This window comes from Clinocottus analis, unplaced genomic scaffold (genome assembly GCF_023055335.1).
Source record: "Clinocottus analis isolate CAN_PGR_092001 unplaced genomic scaffold, fCliAna1.0.p SCAF_4, whole genome shotgun sequence".
Taxonomy (NCBI): Eukaryota; Metazoa; Chordata; class Actinopteri; order Perciformes; family Cottidae; genus Clinocottus; species Clinocottus analis.
In genome coordinates this window covers 9111723-9119937 of record NW_027176153.1, presented here as the reverse complement: position 1 = coordinate 9119937, position 8215 = coordinate 9111723, and the positions used below count along the sequence as shown (strand labels likewise).

General features: G+C 42.3%; 1 protein-coding gene across 1 annotated transcript in view; it reads left to right on the top strand.

The window, feature by feature from the left end:
- Nucleotides 1–2626: 2626 nt before the first annotated feature.
- slco4a1 (solute carrier organic anion transporter family, member 4A1) overlaps nt 2627–8215 on the top strand; it is a 28502-nt gene continuing 22913 nt past the window's right edge. Inside the window, exon 1 of the mRNA XM_068598548.1 lies at nt 2627–2947. The gene's annotated coding sequence lies outside the window, so the exon portion shown is untranslated. The remainder of the gene's footprint in view (nt 2948–8215) is intronic.

The window sequence follows — 8215 nt, the reverse complement described above, 5'->3', positions numbered from 1 at the left end:
TGCTGATTAAGAGGCGCGACATCGACGGCCCCCATCGTCCAGCCCCGCACTCTGCTAGGAGTAGACTGAGACATCTCCACAATTAGGACTGTGTTGGACAGAATCTGACGCTTCTGTACATCCGGGGAGAGTGATTCTCCTGGGCCATGGTGCCCCTCCTCTCGACCGCCTTCTGCTGACGTGGATTGTGTGGATCGTGGATTTTTCATATATTCATTAACTCACTTACACATGACATCTATCGCTTCTGTACAGCCACGGAGAGCGATTCTCCTTGGTTGTCCTCATGTATGTTTCTTACTTTTTCCACCCTGTGATAGGGGTTTTTTTTTCACACAGAGCTACAAAGTGGCAAGTGATTTGTCCTGTAGTACGACTGTGTATTAACAAAATTCACTTCAGGCTTTTGGATTATTATCATTTGTTTGGGATTAGGTTATCACAAACACATTAATAAAAAACAACAACAACAAACACATCTTTGTTCTTGCCTCTTTTATACATAGCATTATTTACTGGTATTATAATGTAAATAAAACAGAGTTGTAAACATGTGAAACATGTTAACCACTGGTCTCTGTGATGGAGACATAAGCCAAGTTATAAGATTTGCATCTACTTTCGGTCTTGCCAGAAAATAGGTATGTATGTATATATATATATATATATATATATATATATATTAGGGCTGGGCACGATAGCGCGTTAACGCGAGATTAATCTGGCATTCCTTTAACAGCGTTAACTATTTGATCATGCATTAACTGCATTGTTTTTCTTTTTGCGTGGTTGTTTGTTTTTTGCATTGGGAGGGGCTTATCGCTTTAAATCTCTCTCTCTTAGTTCAGACCTAGCGTCTTACGGCTCTCCCGGTCCGGCTCGCATGAGGTCAATTAAACATAAAAAATAAATAAGATAAACGCCATGAACGCCATAAATATTTTAATTAATTGACAGCACTCGTAAATACACTTATCTATTTTCCAGTGGATCCCTTTTATTGGCGCTGTTCTCTTTATCGACGGTATCGTATCCTTCAGGCTGTGGAGCTGCGCTGTGCTTTCCAGTCGGCTCGGCTCAGGCGAAACAGCCTGCTCGGCCCCTTCTCTCTCTCACGTACAAACAGTGAAGCTGTGTGTGTGTAATATGACACAGCCGTGTGTCGAGTGCTCAAATGTCACTGTGTGAATCACCTATGATGACGCGAGAACAGGACAAGGAAGTGGAACGTCGACTAATTCCACCAGATTTGAAACCATATCTCTGTGACGTATTATCACGAAGATAGTAATATTCATAAAACGTAAATGTCTGTGTGGCACTGCGCCGTTCCACTCAACACGGGCCGGTTGACAAAGTAAAGTGCAGCTTCACTCACAGTGAGCGTGTTCTGCAAAATTAAAAGACGCCTACAGATTGGATCTAACGGGGTGTAAATAGCTCTGGTACTTCCTGTCCTAGTCTTTGAAGGCTACTAGAAACTGAAGGCTACTAGAAACGCCCCCCCCCCCCCCCGCCCTCCCACCCACCACCACCCTGCTGACGTCGTCCACGTTTCAGGTGAAGCCACTCGTGCAAACTAATGGACATCAGTCCATATTGCAAATCATACAGTAAAGCATTAGGACATAACAACAACACTACTTGCCAAATTTTCATTAAACTTGATGGAAAGGTGCAGCATGGGCCAAGAAAGGACCACTTTCCTTTTTGAGTAGATCCATTTGCCCAATGTTCCCATCCTGGCAGATGAACCAGTACAACATCCATTTAGCACATGTTCACTCATCCAGGAATGGATTTATGACTTTAGAGATATGGCCTATATATTGTTTTTAAGACGTTAATAATTCATTGTTTTTAAGTAATTCCTTTTTTTTGGTCCAGGTCTAAGAGCTTTGCTGTGATTGACATGTTGCAGTGAATGCAGATCCAGTTCTCACACGCTTCTGACAAAAATGACATTGTGGCTGTCAATTTTTCATATCTTTTCAGTCATGTAAGTTCTGAGCCCCTCCAATAGTTAGAGAGGTTTAATCACGTGATTGAGGGGGCAGTATGGTTTCAGAGAACCACAGTAAATATTATCCCTAAATTCTACTTCCAAGCACTACTGACACTTACAGGAAGACAAATAGCAAATTCTACATCCAACTCTAATTTCAAAATTTGAAACAAATATCACGGTGAATTATTATATTATTTACTTTCTCCTATAAAGTAAATACGGAAAATATTAAAGGCTACTTGGTCTGTGACACAGACTTGAAACCAGTATTTTGAGCTTTGTTCCAGTGGTTAAGCCACAAAGCTATACTCATCACTCCTGGTTCAGTTTGACTCTTCAGCTTATTGGTCCAGAGCTGATAGCACCACAGTGGTGGAACATCATTGGAGGAGAGCATGAGCTCTGAATTCAGTGAATCTTATGAGTATAGAGGGTGAATAATGCCCAAAACAAGAAGCAGGAAAATAAATTGTTTAAGAGGATGTTATTAGCAACATCACTTCTCTTATGACTTAAAAAAGAGAGAATGTCTCACTTTGACATCCTTTTTTTTCTTTTTACAATGTGCGTTTCATATTTTCAGCACTAAATCATCTGTTTGTCTGTTTAGAGGTTTGTGATCCCCAGGCAAATCTATTTCTAAAAGAGACACGACGTTAATTAAAATGTGCTGAAACAGGTGCATTGTTCTCTCTTTTTGTATTATGTTAAAAGATATCCTTATTTATAAATTTGTACTGGTCTGAACTACGTGTTTTGTGGCACTAATCACCTTCCATACAGAAGCAGTTACAACTCGCTGGCTGCATACAAGAAGGGCGCTTACCAGCCGCGTTGCAATGAATTCAGCTGTAGCCTCTCTCCCCCCTACCCATACCCCCCACAGGACAGACAGAAAATGATGCGAGAAGAATGGAATAATGCACGCGTATTTTTAAGGTAAGGGTTTTTAATCTCACGTGCATCTACACTGCTGGGGATTATTCCTTTTGGTTCGAAGGATGCGCTGTGTGTGCGCGGTGCGGCACGCTGCTCAGCATCAGCATCGTGGACGTCCAGGCATTCACATGTTCAAAAGCGGAAAGGGTTGCCTAAAATACTCAAATCCTGCAACATCTTTCCCGATCAGTGTGGGGGGGGGGGGGGGGGGGTATTTGGTGGTAGAGCCGCTGCTTCTCTTCAGCGTGTCTAGATTGAACACTTGATAGGAAGGGGAAGAAATAAGAAGAAGAAAAAGGCTTGTTCCCCAGCAGCATCTGGTGGCATTAATCCTGCACATGGGGCTTTCTGTAATCCATGGGCATGCTCTGCTTACAACACTGCACCGAAGCGAAGGCTGTAATTTATGGGGGAGCCTCAGACAACAGTCCGCAGTAGCTTACAATGTAAAACAAGGCTTCTAGGTGACGCTTGTGGGAGGATATTGACAGGGCACTTGTACTTTTCTATCACAATTCACGGTAGAATAGAATAGCCCACATTCGTGGCATAACGGACCCAAAACAACAACATGTATATATTTTCCTTTCCTAATTATTCAGTGTCCCTGCCACGTGCCTTTGATTTGTTGATCGCTCCAATCGATCACTTCCAGCTAAGGCGTTTCAGTGACGGGTTGCCAGGGAGGGACCACTGCGTGTCCATGGGAGCGGGATGCCATGTCGATATCATGTACCATGTCGCATGTGTTATCACTCGGATTGTCAGTAGACAGTTAAAGCAGTGCCAAGCAAATGAATAAACCCGGGTCTTGGGGAGGCAATGGCCCTTGGACTAGGTCTATCTGTCTTGCATCAGCTTTCCGAGAGCGCGCGCGTCAGCCTCCGCACGGCCTCCAGACCGACACTCGTGGTTTCCCTTTACGTGTCGTCTCGCTTTGTTTTCCGATGATGATTGTGTCGCAGGCGGAGGCCAGGCACCCACACACCTGCATGCATGCGAGCCTCGCTCATCACGGACCCCGAGTGATGCGCGAGGCGAGACGGGCCTCGCAGAGCGTTTTGTCCGGGAATTCCCCAAACTGCGCATCTCGGAGTCGCATGTGCGTTTCAATGGAGCTCGAGCCAAGAGAGCAATTGTGTTAATACTAAGGATTTGTACTTTTTTTTTATTTGGAGAGCTTGAAGTTATTATTTTGTTTCACTTTGGATGTTTGAACAGCTATGGGAAGGTATTACACATCTACGTGTGTATATTCTAACGTGTCGTACAGGTGTATAGGTGGCTTCCAGTTTCACAAAATCCAACCAGTAGGGCACATAGTGTATTGGCAATAATCTATCTATAATGCCTATAGTGACAGGGTTTATGATTCAATTATCAAATTTGAGATGAATCTGCAATCAAAGTAAAAATAAGTATAGTTATTTTGTGATCAGAAACATGAGGTCTGCATTCCTCCAAGTTATTCTCACGCCCAAAGTCATTGCACTACTTTAAGGGGCACACACGTTGTTACTATCCATTGTGTTCATTTTGAGGTGTAAAGCTTTAATACAAAATTAAGTGTTTTTTATTTTTTAGAATCGAAACAGCATTTGGAATCGATACAGCATCACACTGTAGAACTTTTTTTTGAGCCAAATGCATTTTAATGAAATACAACCTGGTTTTGAATGCTACCTGTGTTCCTCTGTAGCTATAGTTTCATTGTTTGCTTCCCCTTTGTTGTGTCGAATGACCTACACACACAGAGGCCTGACAGGAATCAATGCAGCATCGTTTGTAATTTCTAAACAGCCTCATTGCTTTCTTATTGTTTATTCTCCTAATGCCGTTTCAGATGTGTTTTAAGTTACTGAAATGCAAATGGAACATTTCCCTCTGCTCCTGCTTCACGTTTAATCCCTCTGGCTAAACACTGGGTGGCCTCCAAGATCCTCCACGAGCACGTTAGCTAGCGACAGCTGTTGCAACAGTCTGTGTGCACGATTAGGCCTACGTGTTACGAGTTCTATGCATTTCTTTATTTGATAATGCAGCGAGAGTAATATTAGCAGGAAGATGAATGGAAAAGTTAATTCTGGATTTCATCCTGTGCGGACAAACATGAGAGGTGTATGAAATCAACCAAAAACTGAGAAAGTGGACTAAAATCCTGAACATAAATCGAGTGGAGCGAAAGTAAAACGGATTGACTGATTTAGTCTTGTCTGCTGAGATTATTGGTGGAAACCATTTTTGGACAAAGGGTTCTTCGTGTTACGTTTTGTGTCTTTGACTTTTGCGTGAGAACAAACTAAGTTTTAAGCAAATGAACACACAGTTCACCCTCTCACAGTGCAACATGGTGCATGGAGACAAGACAAACAGACAATCACTTTAAAGTAGAATTTTAACAGGCAATTAGACTTATTTGGGCCTTTTTTGAATGTCTCACTATTTTTCTGTTAATTGATCGGGTCCCAGTCTTAAGTATTCATTTAAACATAACTTATTTGAAAATGCAGAAATGATTTCTAATCACAGAGATAAGGGCTCCAAAAGGGTTTATTCTGAAGAGCTGATGTTCTACCCTGAAACATATTGAAGAACCCTTTTTTGAAGAAGTATTTTTTTAGGGTACAAATTTCTTCCATTAAGAACAATTTTTATCCCATTGACTCTTATTGGGGAGTAAGTTGTTGAACTAATGAGTGTTAAAGGATCCTCCGACCCCTTAAAAGCTGTGATTGTGAGCCAGGATCACCCATGGTGTAAGCTGGAGAATGATTTATGGGTTATAAAAGGAATATCGGTTGTTGGGGGAGAAACCTTTAAAGATGGTCCTTGTTATACTTCATTTTATTTGGTCCTTTTCAAAAGGTTTCAAGTGGAACTTTTATGAAAAGCACTACCAGGAACCAAAAAGGGTTCTCCTTGGGGACAAGCCAAAGAGTCCGTTACGGTTCTAGGTATAGCACATGTATTTCTCAGAGTGAGACCTCCGGCGTCACAGAAAAGCTCTCACTGCTAGCTCGTTGACAAAGTAGATCAGGGTATTAGTTTCTTTCATCTCCTCCACTCATTTTGTTGCATCTTCTAACAATCTGGACCACCATCTGGACTGTCAGTCAAAGTGAAGATGGCCCTTCAGTGCTTTACAAATACCGTTGGCTTTTTGTCATGTTTAGTCATAAGTATTTCAGGATAGTTCTACGAAAGGAAAGCTGTTGACTTTGTTGGTTTGAGTCTGTTAGTCATCACATTGTATTGAACATTTCCTTCAGCCTCGCCTCGTCACTGTCAACTTGAACTTGTGTCGACGAGTTTCTCCTGCAGACGGGGCTTGTTGTGTGATGCAGATGTAGGCTGTCGAAGCATTGACTCAGCATTTCCCCTGAAACCGCAAGAGACCCATCAGTCGAAGGTGGAACCTCCTTTTTCACTTCACGGCTTCTTTCGCCTCACCAAAGCTGCAACAAGCTGCAAATCTGCCAAAAGAGTTGCTTTGTGTTTCATTGATTTCAATCTCATTGTGATGCACCACATCAAAAATCTCCCTGTGCACCTAATGAGGAACATCAGGTTGGTAAATGAGAGCGCAGTGATTTCCCAGGGAGCTCTGTTGCTGTGGCGATAAGCATTGTGCAGAACTAATGCCGTCTAATTTGAAGAGATTGTTCGTCCCAGTTCACAATGGCAGATGGGGCCAGACAGAGTGGGATAAAGGTCTCGCAAACGCTCCACACACACACACACACACACACACACAATATTGTGCACTAAAGTGGCAATTGAGTTATGCAATTTTTAAGCCGTAACATCTCAATGGCACCTAACATGCCACAGGAGCTTTACTGTCTGTTGGCACATTAGGCTTTAGTCATGAGTCAGCAACCCGTGCCCGTTGCGGAACAACCAGCTGGCTTCAAAACGTTTTCATCAGCCTTGTTCGATGGTGCTAATGTTATTTTACTCACTACTTTGGGACTGTGTGGAAATGATTTGCTGTGGATTGGGGGCTTCATGTTATGTATATTTAAAAAGCAACATCATGAGCCTTAGTTTCCAAAAAGGTATTTAAGAAAGCCATTCACTTCAAACCATTTAACTTTTTGAAATAGTTAAATAGACAATTATTTTCCTCTGTGATATGCCGTGCTGTTGTAGTGTTTAATATCAGTCTCTCTTTCTTAACTCTCAAACCAGACATGGTGATTGTTGAACAAAGTTACACAATTATTCATTTGTTAGCAGTAAAAAGCTAAATAGTCCATCAAAATGCACTGGTGAGGCGGTGTGGGTGATCAAAATTGTGTTTAATCCATCTGTAAAAAAGAAAAAAGGGCTCTTGAACCTTCGCTTTTCACCTGAAATCTCTTGAGATTTTTCCGTGGGCTCCCTAACCGCAGGTCGAACTCCACTGGCGAAAAACTAAAGAGGGAACCGGAATTAAGGTCTCTGAAATGCAGCTAAGTAAAGACACTTGAAATACTCAACCACATACATTTACTGGATTTAAAATCCAGTAAATCCAGTTCCTATCTGCACAGATGAAGTGAAGCCTGCTGTTGATGACTGTTCTGTTGGATTTAGTTACTTCTGGACCTAAACCAGGATGTTTTGACTTCATTTTGTCTCTGCATAGCCTAAAATGTATGAACAGATCAGGTCCGATCGACATCCAGGACACGGTAAAAACGTACACACCAGCTCGTTCGCTCCGCTCAGCTTCAGCCAATCGGCTTGTAGCTCCGTCACCGCGAGCTAATCACTCAACAAAGTCACGACTGTTTGCTGTCCTGCTCCTCAATGGTAGCATAAGCTCCCCATTGACATCAGGGCAGCAGAAAGTGTCTGCATCTTTCATTGCAAACTAAAAACACATATTTTTCGACAAGTAGCTCTTGAGTAGCACTTAAACGTCTCTTGCTGATAGCACTTTGTAATTTGACTTTATTGGAGAAATTGTACTTTCCTGATTCATGTCGTTCTGAGTTTGTTCTCACGGTTGAATGCACTTATTGTAAGTCGCTTTGGATAAAAGCGTCAGCTAAATGAAATGTATTTTAATGTATGAGATCACAACTGTGACTTCACAACCCTAACCCTGATAATAATGTATGCACAGTCCCGTAGTACAGCTCACCTGGAACACCATCGGCAACCCAATGACCAAAGAGGAGTAGGGGAAGACGTAAGAAAGATGCGGCGTAGTTTCAGCAGAGCAGAGTGGGACACTGTTGTCGTTCCTGGAAAGAGCGATTTGGTGACCGACCCGCATCC